The sequence below is a fragment of the Pyrus communis genome, chromosome 15, assembly GCF_041283825.1.
Source record: "Pyrus communis isolate YQ-2024b chromosome 15, ASM4128382v1, whole genome shotgun sequence".
NCBI lineage: Eukaryota > Viridiplantae > Streptophyta > Magnoliopsida > Rosales > Rosaceae > Pyrus > Pyrus communis.
Window position 1 is genome coordinate 13,815,565 of NC_142579.1, and position 16,800 is coordinate 13,832,364.

The 16,800-nt window shown below is 36.5% G+C and overlaps 1 long non-coding RNA gene across 2 annotated transcripts; it reads left to right on the forward strand.

Moving 5' to 3' along the window:
- Positions 1 to 8,339: 8,339 nt before the first annotated feature.
- Positions 8,340 to 11,350, forward strand: LOC148690544 (uncharacterized). 2 transcript variants are annotated; one of them, XR_015956555.1, is made up of 2 exons: positions 8,340 to 8,864; positions 11,149 to 11,350. It is a non-coding gene; the product is annotated as an uncharacterized LOC148690544 (long non-coding RNA). The 2 variants fall into 2 exon arrangements; XR_015956556.1 differs by lacking the exon at positions 8,340 to 8,864 and adding an exon at positions 9,571 to 9,608.
- The last annotated feature ends 5,450 nt before the right edge of the window (positions 11,351 to 16,800 follow it).

Sequence of the window (16,800 nt, forward strand, 5' to 3'; positions counted from 1 at the left end):
TTGTACGTAGATGTGTGCATGATTCTGAATTTCACTCAATTCTAAGCTTTTGTCACACATATGCATGTGGTGGTCATTTTGGCACACAACGCACTGCCCTCAAGGTTTTAGAGTGTGGTTTTTATTGGCCGACTATATTTAGGGATGCTAGAACCTTTTGTATGTCTTGTGATCGTTGCCAACGAATGGGTAACATAGGTACCAAGGACCAAATGCCGCAAACCCCTGTCTTTAATGTTGAAATTTTTGATGTTTGGGGCATTGATTTCATGGGCCCTTTCCCTCCATCTTATGGTTTCACTTATATCTTGCTAGCCGTTGATTATGTTTCTAAATGGGTGGAAGCAAAAGCCACCCGTACTAACGATTCTAAGGTGGTTGCAGATTTCGTGAAAACTAACATTTTTGCTAGGTTTGGAATGCCGAGAGTAATCATAAGTGATGGAGGGTCTCACTTTTGCAATCGGACCATTGAGGCGTTGCTAAGAAAGTACCATGTCAACCATAAGGTCTCCACACCTTACCATCCTCAAACAAATGGCCAAGCCGAGGTGTCTAACCGAGAAATCAAACAAATTTTGGAGAAGACCGTTGGACCAACAAGGAGGGATTGGAGCTTACGTTTAGATGATGCACTGTGGGCATATCGTACGGCGTACAAAACACCCATTGGGATGTCACCTTTTCGGCTCGTCTATGGTAAGCCATGTCATTTGCCCGTAGAGTTAGAGCACAAGGCACATTGGGCCGTGAAGACTTTCAACATGGACATAGATGCAGCGGGAGTTCATAGGAAGCTCCAATTGAATGAACTTGAGGAGATTCGGAATGAAGCCTATGAGAATGCCCGGATGTACAAAGCCAAGACCAAAGCATTCCATGATAAAATGATTCGAACCAAGACCTTCACAGTTGGGCAGAAAGTGTTACTTTTCAACTCTCGCCTACGTTTGTTTCCTGGTAAGTTGCGTTCTAAATGGATTGGCCCGTTTGTTGTTACTAACGTTTTACCTTATGGTGCAGTCCACATAAAAAGCTTAAGGAATGGCGTAGAATTCAAAGTGAACGGGCATCGGTTGAAGCCATATTACGAGCATGGTGTGGGGCAAGTGGTGGAAGACATTCCTTTCCATTCCATGGGCTCAAATGAAGATTAAAAGAGGGTACTCGTCCGGCTGAAGGACGTAAAAGAAAGCGCTTCGTGGGAGGCAACCCATGCATCCGAATAGAGAAGAACTTGGAAACCCCTTTAAGAGACTTATTTTTATTCCTTTCTTTTTCTTTACTGCCTTTACTTTGCTTTCTTTCTCGTATTTGTTTATTTGCTTGCTCTGTTGTGACTTTCTGCTTAAAACATTGAGGACAAAGTTTGATTTAAGTGTGGGGGGGTAAACAATTTGTATTTGCATGAATTTCGTGGGATTTATTCACCTATCACTTAGAATGTTGTTTCTTGCTGTTTTAAGCGTTTTTAGAGTGTTTTAGTGTGTTTTATAGTGTCTTGGTATAAAACTCCGAAAATTTGATAAAAATTTAGTTGTTATTTCGTTTCTGCCTTGTTAGGTTGTTTAGTTGTTATTGTTTGTTTGTTTATTAATTGTGTGAGTCTATGATTGTAACATTGAGAAAATGTTTGATTTATTGATAGGCACTGCTAAACAAAGAAAGATGGTGCTTCATAAAGGTTGTTTGCTTGAGGCCCCACTACGTGGCTTTACTCTTGAAGCGGAAGGCGTAGGAACAGAAGGCATAGGAGCGGAAGGCGTAGGAACAGAAGGCGTAGGAACAGAAGGCATAGGAGCAGAAGGCATCGAAGATAGAGCATTCCAGGCCTCAATACTTGGCCAAGCGCTGGATGAGCCAGGAAAAAGGTGCCTCTGGAGGAAAGACGAGAACCTTTGACGGTCACTGTGAATCCGACCTTCAGACTCTTGCAGCTCATCAAGCTTCCTCTTCATGCCCGTCGAATAGTTGTTTGCAAGCACGTGCAAACTTCTATTCTCATACTTCAGCTGTTGGATCTCCTGCTTGAGACTTTCCACCTCTGCCATCAATGATTCCACCTGACGGGAGCGGGCAAGCAGGCGTTGGCCCATGTTGGACACAGAACTCGCACACTGAACACTAAGTGCGAGGGACTCTTGAACGGCCAACTCATCGGACCGTCCTGACAGCAGCCTACTATCTTTTGGTGTGAGGAGGTTCCTAGCTACTATTGTAGCTGTTGTGGCGTCCTGCATCACAGAGTCTTCACCTGAAAGAGGACCGTTAGAAGAAAAGAAAGAAGGGCGCCATACGTTACCTTGACGCGGCGCGCCCGTATCACTGCTAAGGCTCAATTCCAAGCTAAGGTTCGATGAGTTTGCCATTTTTTCAAAAGTGTTCAAAGAGAAGGGATGGAGTTAAATTTCAAAGGGCCGGAGACGATTTTCAAGAATGGGAAATCTTCAGAGTGTGTTTGTTGTGGTGATCGATAGCTCAATAAAAAAGCCAAGGCGACGCGTCCACCAATTCAAAAAGCCAGATTTTCCGGCGTAATTTAGGCGACGCGTTCTCGGCTTTTCAGAAGACGCGCCAACTTTGTCAAAAGATTTCTTCTTTTTAGACAACACGTGGAGACCATCATCACAACTACACATCTTTAGCCGACAAGCGCAAAGTTCGGCGACGCTTTCTCAGCTTTTCAGAAGATGCGTGCAGCTTTGTCAAAATGAGCCGCATCTGCACTACCACGTGTCGTTCAGAAAGCGAATGGGCGCCTGCTCAGAAATCGAAGAGGCGTGTTCAGAGATCGAAGAGGCGCCATTATTTCAAAAAGCCGGATTTGCGGGATCAAAACGTTTGTCGACAAAGGTAAAAAGTACCACCACTTGATATTATCTCTATATATGTCGACCTTCGTCTTTTATGGCAGGGCAAATATGAAGAAAATGCCCAACTCTCCCTCACCTCTGAGGGCGCACTCCCAGCAAAGCCTTTCGAAATACTCAATTCTTTCTTCTTCCCCAAAGATGATACCAGATGCCTGGAGTACATATGACCCAGGAGGAAGCAGCACAACAAATACATGTGCTGATTCATTCACCGCTTCTTCAAAAGCAAAGGTATCTCATATCATCAAGGTCAAAAGCAAAAGTATCTCATATCATGCTCTTTCCCTGTCTTTTTCTTTGTCCTTGTTCTTACTCGCATGGCAAAGTAAAACAAGCAATCAGCCGGCACTTGGAGTCAGTCTTCCGTTCTGGAGCCAACTGCCTGGAATCTATTCCTGATTGCTTACCTAGCGTTGCTCTCGAGTAGTCATCTTCAACGGTTGATACACTTCCGGAGAAGGGACCACTTCTGCAAAGGGGAGCGAGTAAGGCAAGTGAAAATGATACATTGAAGCATGTGGAGACAAACATAGGCTGAGTTATCCTCCAACCCTTTTCAATACGAATTGGAAAGATTGAACAAAGAAACAGACCAAAGGGGTAAGCTCAGACCTTCGGGGAAGACCAAAAGAATCCTCCAGCCCAGTAGCACAAAGGAAAATCAATGATGGGCGGAAACCAGTTCGAGAGTAAGCCTGTGGAATCATCAAGATCAAGCCTCAATGCAATCAACAAAGAGAAGATGGAATTTACACTCTATAACCAGATTTGCGTCTCTAAACTCTTCTCTTTGTTAATTACATTATGCCATGTTTAGTATGTTTAAGTGCTTTTTGTGTATTTACTTATGCTTTGTGTGAATCTATGCTTAAAACATTGAGGACAATGTTTGATTTAAGTGTGGGGGGGGTAACTAAGTATATTTGATGCAAATTCGTTGGATTTTATCACCTATCACTTCACATGTTGTTTCTCACTGTTTTAAAACTGTTTTAGTGTGTTTTGTCTTAAAAATTCGAAAATCCCATAAAAATTTGAAAATTTGTTTTGAAAAACCCAAAAAGAGTTGTTTTAAAGTTGTTTTTGTGTGTGTGTTTGTGTCTTAGGATACCTTCCAACACAATGATAAGGATTTGGTTTGTAATTGCATGACTGTTAAAAAGAGTTATAACATAGAGAAAAGTTTGATTTACTCTTGGTATATGCTTGGTTATGGTTATAATGTATGACTTCACATGCAATCATAAAAGAAAATTTAGTTTTTGTAACATGCCTGAAGGAAGGAACTCAAACAAATGCTACAACCCTGAGAGACTTGAGCCTATAACGTTCTTTGGAGAGTTTAATCTGTGATTTCTTGTTTTCTAAAATCGTTGCATGATCTCATTATTCTTTGCTTGGTTACTACTTAGAAGGCGTTTCATCATATAGTTCCAAATGCTAGAACTCATGCCCATTTCATTCAAAGCATGTTATTGATTTGCATAACATATATCAAGATGAAGTTGTGTAGTTGCCACCATAGCCAAATAGCCTCGCTTCCCATATTTCGTATATGTTGTAAGTTTTACCCCCGTTGAGCCATGTTAACCCATGTTCTTTGTTAACCCACTTTATCTTCACCTAACCTAGAATATGACCGTCCTTACCCTTGTTCTTAAAAGATAGTGAGCATGACTTAATTGAATTCCTTTTGAGTTACATTATGAAAGAAAATAAGTGTGGGGGAGAGAATGTTTAAGTGTTTTTGTTTTGAGATTCAAAAGAAAAAAAAAAAAAAAAAAAAAAAAAAAAGAGAAAAGAATAAGTGATTGAAGAAAGGTTCCAAAACACCAATTCTGGGCGTAAATTGTCTAAATTCTCCCTTTTTGTTCAAAAGTTGAGTTTTCATTCAAAAGTGAATTCTAAGTTGATTAAAATGCTTTGCTCACTATTTCTTTAAGAACCTTTGTTTTCCATATCCCTTCTTTATCCACATACCCCAAGCCCCGTTACAACCCTTGACTTCTATCTTGAGTGTTGTGTATTTCAATTTGTGGAGTTTGAACTTGGTATGAGCTTATGGTGTCACTGGTTCTCGCGTCTAAGTAGTAGCATTCCATTCATGAGATCATATCTAAACTTGATTATTAACTCCAGAATTTGCGTTCTTTGTGATACATATATGTGAGTGTCGTTTTCATGTTTACATCAATCTTCTCACATATGACTAGATTAGGGTGTGTAGTTAGAAAATCTGAGTAAAAATTGAGTGCATATCTTGAAAGGAATTGAGCAAATTCTCTAAGGCATGTTACTACATTCAAAACATGGTTTTAAATGCTTAATTGTGAACTAGTATATGGTGACTATGATTAAGAATGTACTTAAATGTGAAGATGACTAAAATCTGTGAGAATGATGATTTTTAACTTGTCATGTGCATTGGAAATCCCTAAGACGGTTGTTGGAAGGTTTAGGTTGTGTTTTACGTGTTTAGTGTCGTTTTGTTTATTTGTTTTTATTCTGTTTTGCTCGAGGACTAGCAAAAGCTAAGTGTGGGGGTATTTGATAGGAGCATATTCATGCGACTTAAATGGCTTGTTCTCGTGCATTTACGTTATGTTTCTCTCGTTATTTTAGTCCTTTATGCTTCTTTTGTGTGTTTTCAGGTTCTAAGGGCCTAGGGAGCAAGAAAGTGCATTTTGAGGCCATTTGGAGCATTTTTGGGCATGGATTGGATAGCTTATCCATGGAGCCAAGAGGATGGACGAATTTGAAGGCCTTGTATGCACTTGAAGACACAAAACAATGGCTCTAGCCCAATCAAACACATTATGCCATACAAACCAACCTATTTTAGGCCCATTCTATGTACTTAAACCCTAGCCCTTTAAACTAATTCATTTATCACTTATCAAACCATTCACTTATCACTCACCACATATCATTCACTTATCACTTAACATATCATTCATTTATTTCACTTCCATACTCCTCTTAATTCCACATGCATTCTCACACATGCACATCATTCACTCACATTTCCACCATTCATTCTTTATTCCTTTCCAAACATCTCACATGCATTTCCACCTTCCTACTTCATCATTTCACCACATACTCCTCTTAATTCCACATGCATTCTCACACATGCACATCATTCACTCACATTTCCACCATTCATTCTTTATTCCTTTCCAAACATCTCACATGCACTTCCACCTTTCATCCACAATGATTCATGATTCATTCACTTTGCATCCTTTAAATCACATACTTTTCCATCATTAATTAGCCACTTGCATCTTAAACAAACAACCATATGTTCCCTCCACTACTCCTATAAATACCCTTGCATTCATTCATTCAAGAACATCTCATTTTCATACACAACACACCACAAAACACTTCCATCTTCTCCCTAGCTGTGAGTCTCTCCATTTTCTGCACCATTCCCTTCCCTTTCTCCTCCATTTCTTCCATTTCCATAATCCCCCAATCCATTCAACACACCAACAACATCCCTTAGTCCTTGTGCTACAAAGAAGACGAAGAGAAGAGGGCCTAAACGTTCATACAATTCACGTTTGAGTTGTTGGAATGTTTATGCGTTTCTTTGATTTCAATGTTTAAATTCAATTCTCTTTGTTTTGTAATATGAGAAATGGAAGAGAAGAGTGCCTAAACGTTCATACAATTCAAGTTTGAGTTGTTGGAATGTTTAGGTGTTTCTTTGATTTCAAAGTTATGAGGAACTAAACCCTTTTTGGCTAGGGGTGATTTCAATACCATGTTTATTTATGTGATATGAATTGATGAATTCCGGTTATGAACTCTTGATTCGTGAATGCAATTGGCTTAACTATTTGATGATTAACTTATTTGTGTTTGTTGATTGAGGGTCGACACTTAATTAGCATGCATGAATATGTGACTAAAGTTTAAGAAGGTTTCACATAATCGTTACTATCTTATACTTGAAAGTAGTGAAGGTCGCTTGTCACGATCGCGTTAAGTTTAATTCTTAGCATGAGTAACATGATGTCATAGTTGCAAATGCTTTGTCAATGCTTATGGTTTTCATTATTCTTAATGATCTTCGATTGTATCTCTATTATGATGACATGTAGGGAACTTTTGAGAATGTTTTGGGTTGTCGAATGATGCCATCCAATCCAATAATATAAGGAAAATCTGAGGGTTAACTAGTGATGTCACGGTTAATTTGGGGCATTGTCGTTCATAATTCAATGAAGGAATAACTGGAAATTGATTCATATGCATAAATATCATGTGTAGAGAAAGAACCCTTAGCTAGCTTCCCATCCATTCATTTCCGTCAAATCCATATTTACAATTTGTTTTGTTTCCAAGTATTCATTTTAGTTTAAATTCGTCCAAATCCAATTCCCCCCTATTTCGTTGAAATCTTAGTCTTAATCTTTCTTATTTTTAGTTTTGCTTTCTTCGAGCATTAAATAGTGTTTTATATTGTGTTTTTATGTTTTTAAGTCAATTTAGAAGGTTTTAGCAAGCCCTCCTAATCCCCGGTCTAGAACGATCCCTCACTTATCCATTCTACTACAATTGTCAAACGAGGGTTTAATTTGAGTGTCAAGTAAATCACGCATCAGTTTCTATGCTTTGTCATTATGTCTCCGATCCATTACATGTGATACCTCCTTAACCTTCAGAAATTAATCTAGACTTGACATATGATGAGGAACCGGTGACGATTTTAGACTGGAATGATAAGGTTCTTAGGAACAAAACTGTGCACATGGTGAAAGTTTTGTGGATGAACCACTCGGTGGAGAAAGCCACTTGGGAGACGGAGGATCATATGCGAGATATTTATCCACGCTTATTTTATGGATATTAGTGGTTTGTTATGTTAGTGTATAGAAATTTTGGGAACGAAATTTTATTAAGGGGGTAGGTTGTGACGACCCGTCCTGAATTAATGTATTTTATCCTTGAATGTGTGAAAATGATGATTATACCCTCAAGTCGTAGTGATGTGAATGTATGTATATGGTTTTAAATTATTTTCCCGTTGATGTTATTAAATCATACTCGATGTCACGAGAGTGTTGACGTGATTTAGGGTCGAGTTGGGTTCGTAATGAAAATATTACGAATAAACGATTGTGTAATTGGGCTAAGGAAATGGACCAATCACCACACCTCCGACTTTCTTAGGTCCAATTAGAATTTTAGGTTTGTTTTGGGGTCAATTGTTAGCCCTAAATGTGACAACCCGTTCCAAATTTTACGTTTTTTTTTTATTTTAAAAGCGTGAATTTACTAAATTGCCCTAGAGGCAAGGACTTTGACTTCCGTTGACCATCGACTTGAGAGATGTGGGACTTATTCTTTAAGCATATCCTCGTAGTACTCTTTGGTACGAACGTATAAGCGAAAGCCGTTTGCGCGTCCGGATTATAACGGTATAGTTACGAACGTTCGAAATTGGTTATTCAAGGTTTAGTGTGTATTTAAATTAAACCCCCACTTTGTGGGGGAAGCCCAAAATCAGAAACGGAGGGAGGAAAGAAAAAAAAAAAAAAAAAAAAAAAAAAAGGGAAGAGAGCTTCCCGTGCACCCATACCCGCGCCACCACGAGACCACCTTCCAAGGCCGATTCCGGCCAGCTCCGGTGGAGTTTTTCGATGCCACCACCACCATCTTGAAGCTCTCATTCCCCTCTACAAAACCCACCCAAGAACCACCTTGATTGACCATGGTATGAGACGGTTTGAGGCCACGAAAGTTGACGAAAATCAATGGTGCTCCGGCCACCCTTTTCGATTTTCCGGCCAATCGGCAAAGCAATGGCCGATGCCACCACTTGGGCTTTGTAGCCCACAATCCCAGGAGCAAAACCCAACCAACCTTGACCCCGTTGGACCACCGTAGACGACGAATCGACGTCGGGAAGTTTTAGGCATCCGCCGGCTTCGTGGGCAAAATTGACCATCTTCCGTCCACTTTTGGACTTCGTGGCAGGTATGAAAGTTGCTCCCCTCACTGAGATCTTCATTTCTGTGAAGTTTGAGAATTTTTGGAAATAGTTGGATTTTCCGGCGAGTCGGGGCGGCCGACCGCCACCCGCGGCGGCGCGTGCGGCGGCGCGTGGCCAGTGGGCCGCCAATGCTATTTTTAGGCTATGTCAAATGTCTTGAATTCAGTTTTGTCATTTGAATGACGTAGGTTGATAGTTGGAACCTAAATTCATTACGATACGTTACTTGATGAAAATGTGAATCGATGATCCGACCGTTGGATCGTCACCAAAATGGGATATATTATAATACGTAATATTTAAAGATTATAGGAATTTACAGATCGGGAATCCGACTTACGGATCTTCCTGAATTGGATTTGTAAGTTAGTAAAATAAATGTTCATGGCCACTTGTTTTAGGCAATTGGCGGAGATCTGACCGTTGGATCGTAATGAAATTTTAGTATGTTATTCTTGAAACATATTTTGGATCGTTGGGAGTTGCGGATTGGAAATCTGATATGCGGATCTTCCGGGTCAAGTTATACAGGGTTGTAAACCCGATCGACGGTTGACTTGTGGTCAATGGGTATCAAACTATTTTAGAATGTCGTTGAGGTTGTGTTTTATGTGAATTACGTACTCTTCGGATAAGAGTTCTGAGATGTGATTTGATAATTGGTCACAGAGACCAATCATTCAAGACGCCTCGAAGTGTGCGCTAGAGAATCATAGCGTGGACTCCAAGTAAGTGGATCTTTTCCTTTTTATCGTACATATTATTGAGAGTTCTATCGACACTTTTAAATTGATTAGGTATATTACTTTCATATATAATTATTGTGAATGCTTGAAGTACGATATGAACTACGAATGGCTTGATCCCTATTTAGGGTACGTAGGCAGTCTAACAAGACGTTAGATGCAGCCATAAAATATTCGAGACCAAAGCCTTGCTTGGGAAATTGAGTAAGGCGAAGGAAATTGGTAAAGGCAAGTTTTAGTTTTATGAATTAGTTAGCTAAATTAGTGTTAATTGGGTCGTCATGGATAATTATCCCTGAAAATAAATAGTTTGGGAGTAATGCGTTATTGATTGTACACTTCTCACTGTATTGTTTATAATTGAACATGCTACGACATGTTTGAGTATTAGATTGCATCATAGTATATCGATATGTATATTACTTGCATATAATTATTGGGAATGCTTTCAAGTGCAAAGGTGAACTCAGGACACCCAGGTAAGTTCAGGTGAGTTTATGGTACTAGTTGAATCGATTTCGTTATAGCATGACTACAGTTATGTGTTAGGCAACTTCGATACTGTCGTACTGGTTGCCATGAGTTGCACATGTTATATTGAGATGCATTGAGAGCTCATAAACCTGCACCCCGGTGTTAGTGCTCCCGCCCGTGGCCAGGGCACAGTCCTTTACGTGATGTTCACCTCCCGCACCTTATGCTCACCTTGGATTCAAGGTAGGTGCACAGTCCTGTCGTACAGACCACTTTAGGTGGTTCCGACTCGTAGGTGACCCGCGATTATTCGCCCAGTCTTCACGTGATCGTAGCACTTGAGCTTATTTATTTACACCCAGTCCTGTCGTACAGACCACTTTAGGTGGTTCCGACTCGTGTGCAGGTATACTTATTGAGCTATATGCTAGCCAGGATTGATGAGATATGGATAAGTCGTACAGGTCACTAGAGGTGACTCCGACTTATATGCTAGCCAGGATTGATGAGATAGGAATAAGTCGTACAGGTCACTATAGGTGACTCCGACTTATATGCTAGCCAGGATTGATGAGATATGGATAAGTCGTACAGGTCACTAGAGGTGACTCCGACTTATATGCTAGCCAGGATTGATAAGATATGGATAAGTCGTACAGGTCATTAGAGGTGACTCCGACTTATATGCTAGCCAGGATTGATAAGATATGGATAAGTCGTACAGGTCACTAGAGGTGACTCCGACTTATATGCTAGCCATGATTGATGAGATACGAATAAGTTGTACATGTCATTTTAGATGACTCTGACTGATATATCACTTTGTATTGATTTAGTTCATTTGGCCTACTTATTAATGTATGGTGGAGTTAATGGCAAACCGTGGTTTTGGTCATTTCTGAGTATGGTTTGGATATATGTATATATGTTGTACTGTCTTATGGAAAACGATACGGGTTTTACATTAGGGCATTACTTTTAGAGAGGTAATAACTTTGGGAAGCTTGGTTTTATTGCTTACTCACACCTTCTGTTTGGTGCCCTCCAGGTTTTAGCTGCTGAGTTTGTATCGACAACAATCTGTGGTGAATCTTAGTATTAATGGATATTTTTTTAGGGTATGATTCTTACCCATACTACTGTACCTTACTTATGCTCTGACATCGCGTGTGAAATGGGTTCGCTCCCACTCGTAGCGCACTCTGGTACTTAGACACTTTTAGATTCAAATTTATTCACTTTTTGTACACTATCACATTTTATGGCTTCGTCACCTTCCAAGTGTCGGCCAGCACAGTTCGATTCAGGGTCCAAGTGGACTTTCTGGGTCGGGGTGTGTCACTAAATATGCAGCCCAATTAGGGCTTAAGATCCCTTTTATTTATGTCCAATTCGGACCACACGCACATATTCACACACATGTACATAGGCCTGGCAATTTCTGACACGACCCGATAACCCGACACGACACGACACGAAACGAAATTAACAGGTGTTTGGGTCGACACGATAACGAATCGGGTCGTTATCGGGTAACCCGATAAGCACCTGTTAAGATAACGGGTTGGTTCGGGTATACACGTGGGTAACACGATACACGATAAGCAGAATATTATTTTTATAATTTTATAACCCTAAAAAAATACTGTAATAATTATATACATTAATTTTACAATTTTATACCCCTAAAAATTATAATAAATATATATATATTAAATTAACTATAAAATTTATAATAATTATACCCCCAAAATATTAAGTCTATCTATAATAATTATATATATATATATATATTAAATTTTATAAAAACTATAATAATTATTAATTAATAATTTAATATGCATGATGCATTGCATGATTTTGCATCCATTGAAATTTGATGTAATTTCTTTCCATTCAAATTTTAATAATCAATTTCTTGCTGTTGCCAACTTGCCGTCCTTTTTGAAAAAAAAAATGGAGGAAAAATGAAAATGTTAAGAAAAGTTGAAAATAAAACAAAAAAGTGAGGGAATTAGGGAAAGATGTTGGAGGGAAAAGTGAAAATGATAAGAAAAAGTTAAAACAAAAAAGAGAGGGAAAAATGAAAATTAATAGAAGTGGTGAGAAATTTTTTTTCTTTTTTTTTTAAGTTATTAACTTTTTATCACACACATGACTGTCATGACATATCTCACTATTTTTATAATAACACACGTGACACGTGATGTATGTACTATTCCGTGTACCAGTCAATTATAATTTATACATACAAAATAAATAGATTTAAATCTACTTAATAAATATATATATATACACACACACACACAGAACTTGATTGATGGCATACGAATTCTCCAAAACTAATTTCAACGATCCCAACCGTCAAACTTGTTTGTATATGCTTTGAGATCACATCAACAAAAAATCATAAAAAATAAACATTCAAAGATCAAGTAATGGGACAGAGCTTTTCAACGCTTATAAACGAAAAATCACGATTTAACGGTTATTTTAACTCCAATTTTGATGATTTTTTATAACTACACTCCTTGACCCTATATGAATACAATGAGTGAATTCGATCTTCAATTTAAAATATTTACACAAGTGGATACCACAAAATCTTATGTTATACTTAATGAAAATATAAATAAACTCTAAGTGTTAGTCAATCTATCATTTTACGAATTCTCCAAAACTAATTTCAACGATCCAAACCGTCAAAATTGTTTGTGTATGCTTGGAGATCACATCAGCAAAAAATCACAAAAAAAAAAACATTCAGAGATCAAGTAATGGGACAAAGCTTTTCAACGGTTATAAACAAAAAAATCACGATTTAACGGTTATTTTAACTCCGATTTTGATGATTTTTTATAACTACACTCCTTGACCCTATATGAATACAATGAATGAATTCGATCTTCAATTTAAAATATTTACACAAGTGGATACCACAAAATCTTATGTTATACTTAATCAAAGTATAAATAAACTCTAAGTGTTAGTCAATCTATCGTTTAACGAATTCTCTAAAACTAATTTCAACGATCCAAACCGTCAAAATTGTTTGTATATGCTTGGAGATCACATCAGCAAAAAATCACAAAAAAAAAAACATTCAAAGATCAAGTAACGGGACAAAGCTTTTCAACGGTTATAAACGAAAAATCACGATTTAACGGTTATTTTAACTCCGATTTTGATGATTTTTTATAACTACACTCCTTGACCCTATATGAATACAATGAATGAATTCGATCTTCAATTTAAAATATTTACACAAGTGGATACCACAAAATCTTATGTTATACTTAAATAAAGTATAAATAAACTCTAAGTGTTAGTCAATCTATCGTTTTACGAATTCTCTAAAACTAATTTCAACGATCCAAACCGTCAAAATTGTTTGTATATGCTTGGAGATCACATCAGCAAAAAAAAACCATTCAAAGATCAAGTAACGGGACAAAGCTTTTCAACGGTTATAAACGAAAAATCACGATTTAACGGTTATTTTAACTCCGATTTTGATGATTTTTTATAACTACACTCCTTGACCCTATATGAATACAATGAATGAATTCGATCTTCAATTTAAAATATTTACACAAGTGGATACCACAAAATCTTATGTTATACTTAATGAAACTATAAATAAACTCTAAGTGTTAGTCAATCTATCGTTTTACGAATTCTCCAAAACTAATTTCAACGATCCAAACCGTCAAAATTGTTTGTTTATGCTTGGAGATCACATCAGCAAAAAATCACAAAAAAAAAACATTCAGAGATCAAGTAACGGGACAAAGCTTTTCAACGGTTATGAACGAAAAATCACGATTTAACGGTTATTTTAACTCCGATTTTGATGATTTTTTATAACTACACTCCTTGACCCTATATGAATACAATGAATGAATTCGATCTTCAATTTAAAATATTTACACAAGTGGATACCACAAAATCTTATGTTATACTTAATAAAAGTATAAATAAACTCTAAGTGTTAGTCAATCTATCGTTTTACGAATTCTCCAAAACTAATTTCAACGATCCAAACCGTCAAAATTGTTTGTATATGCTTGGAGATCACATCAGCAAAAAATCACAAAAAAAAAACATTCAGAGATCAAGTAACGGGACAAAGCTTTTCAACGGTTATAAACGAAAAATCACGATTTAACGGTTATTTTAACTCCGATTTTGATGATTTTTTATAACTACACTCCTTGACCCTATATGAATACAATGAATGAATTCGATCTTCAATTTAAAATATTTACACAAGTGGATACCACAAAATCTTATGTTATACTTAATAAAAGTATAAATAAACTCTAAGTGTTAGTCAATCTATCGTTTTACGAATTCTCCAAAACTAATTTCAACGATCCAAACCGTCAAAATTGTTTGTATATGCTTGGAGATCACATCAGCAAAAAATCACAAAAAAAAAACATTCAGAGATCAAGTAACGGGACAAAGCTTTTCAACGGTTATAAACAAAAAAATCACGATTTAACGGTTATTTTAACTCCGATTTTGATGATTTTTTATAACTACACTCCTTGACCCTATATGAATACAATGAATGAATTCGATCTTCAATTTAAAATATTTACACAAGTGGATACCACAAAATCTTATGTTATACTGAATAAAAGTATAAATAAACTCTAAGTGTTAGTCAATCTATCGTTTTACGAATTCTCCAAAACTAATTTCAACGATCCAAACCGTCAAAATTGTTTGTATATGCTTGGAGATCACATGAGCAAAAAATCACAAAAAAAAAACATTCAAAGATCAAGTAACGGGACAAAGCTTTTCAACGGTTATAAACGAAAAATCACGATTTAACGGTTATTTTAACTCCGATTTTGATGATTTTTATAACTACACTCCTTGACCCTATATGAAAACAATGAATGAATTCGATCTTCAATTTAAAATATTTACACAAGTGGATACCACAAAATCTTATGTTATACTTAATGAAAGTATAAATAAACTCTAAGTGTTAGTCAATCTATCGTTTTACGAATTCTCCAAAACTAATTTCAACGATCCAAACCGTCAAAATTGTTTGTTTATGCTTGGAGATCACATCAGCAAAAAATCACAAAAAAAAAACATTCAGAGATCAAGTAACGGGACAAAGCTTTTCAACGGTTATAAACGAAAAATCACGATTTAACGGTTATTTTAACTCCGATTTTGATGATTTTTTATATCTACACTCCTTGACCCTATATGAATACAATGAATGAATTCGATCTTCAATTTAAAATATTTACGCAAGTGGATACCACAAAATCTTATGTTATACTTAATAAAAGTATAAATAAACTCTAAGTGTTAGTCAATCTGTCGTTTTACGAATTCTTCAAAACTAATTTCAACGATCCAAACCGTCAAAATTGTTTGTATATGCTTGGAGATCACATCAACAAAAAATCACAAAAAAAACATTCAGAGATCAAGTAATGGGACAAAGCTTTTCAACGGTTATAAACGAAAAATCACGATTTAACGTTTATTTTAACTCCGATTTTGATGATTTTTTATAACTACACTCCTTGACCCTATATGAATACAATGAATGAATTCGATCTTCAATTTAAAATATTTACACAAGTGGAGACCACAAAATCTTATGTTATACTTAATGAAAGTATAAATGAACTCTAAGTGTTAGTCAATCTATCGTTTTACGAATTCTCTAAAACTAATTTCAACGATCCAAACCGTCAAAATTGTTTGTATATGCTTGGAGATCACATCAGCAAAAAATCACAAAAAAAAAACATTCAGAGATCAAGTAACGGGACAAAGCTTTTCAACGGTTATAAACGAAAAATCACGATTTAACGGTTATTTTAACTCCGATTTTGATGTTTTTTTATAACTACACTCCTTGACCATATATGAATACAATGAATGAATTCGATCTTCAATTTAAAATATTTACACAAGTGGATACCACAAAATCTTATGTTATACTTAATAAAAGTATAAATAAACTCTAAGTGTTAGTCAATCTATCGTTTTACGAATTCTCCAAAACTAATTTCAACGATCCAAACCGTCAAAATTGTTTGTATATGCTTGGATATCACATCAGCAAAAAATCACAAAAAAAAAAAACATTCAGAGATCAAGTAACGGGACAAAGCTTTTCAACGGTTATAAACGAAAAATCACGATTTAACGGTTATTTTAACTCCGATTTTGATGATTTTTTATAACCACACTCCTTGACCCTATATGAATACAATGAATGAATTCGATCTTCAATTTAAAATATTTACACAAGTGGATACCACAAAATCTTATGTTATACTTAATCAAAGTATAAATAAACTCTAAGTGTTAGTCAATCTATCGTTTTACGAATTCTCCAAAACTAATTTCAACGATCCAAACCGTCAAAATTTTTTGTATATGCTTGGAGATCACATCAGCAAAAAATCACAAAAAAAAACATTCAGAGATTAAGTAACGGGACAAAGCTTTTCAACGGTTATAAACGAAAAATCACGATTTAACGGTTATTTTAACTCCGATTTTGATGATTTTTTATATCTACACTCCTTGACCCTATATGAATACAATGAATGAATTCGATCTTCAATTTAAAATATTTACGCAAGTGGATACCACAAAATCTTATGTTATACTTAATAAAAGTATAAATAAACTCTAAGTGTTAGTC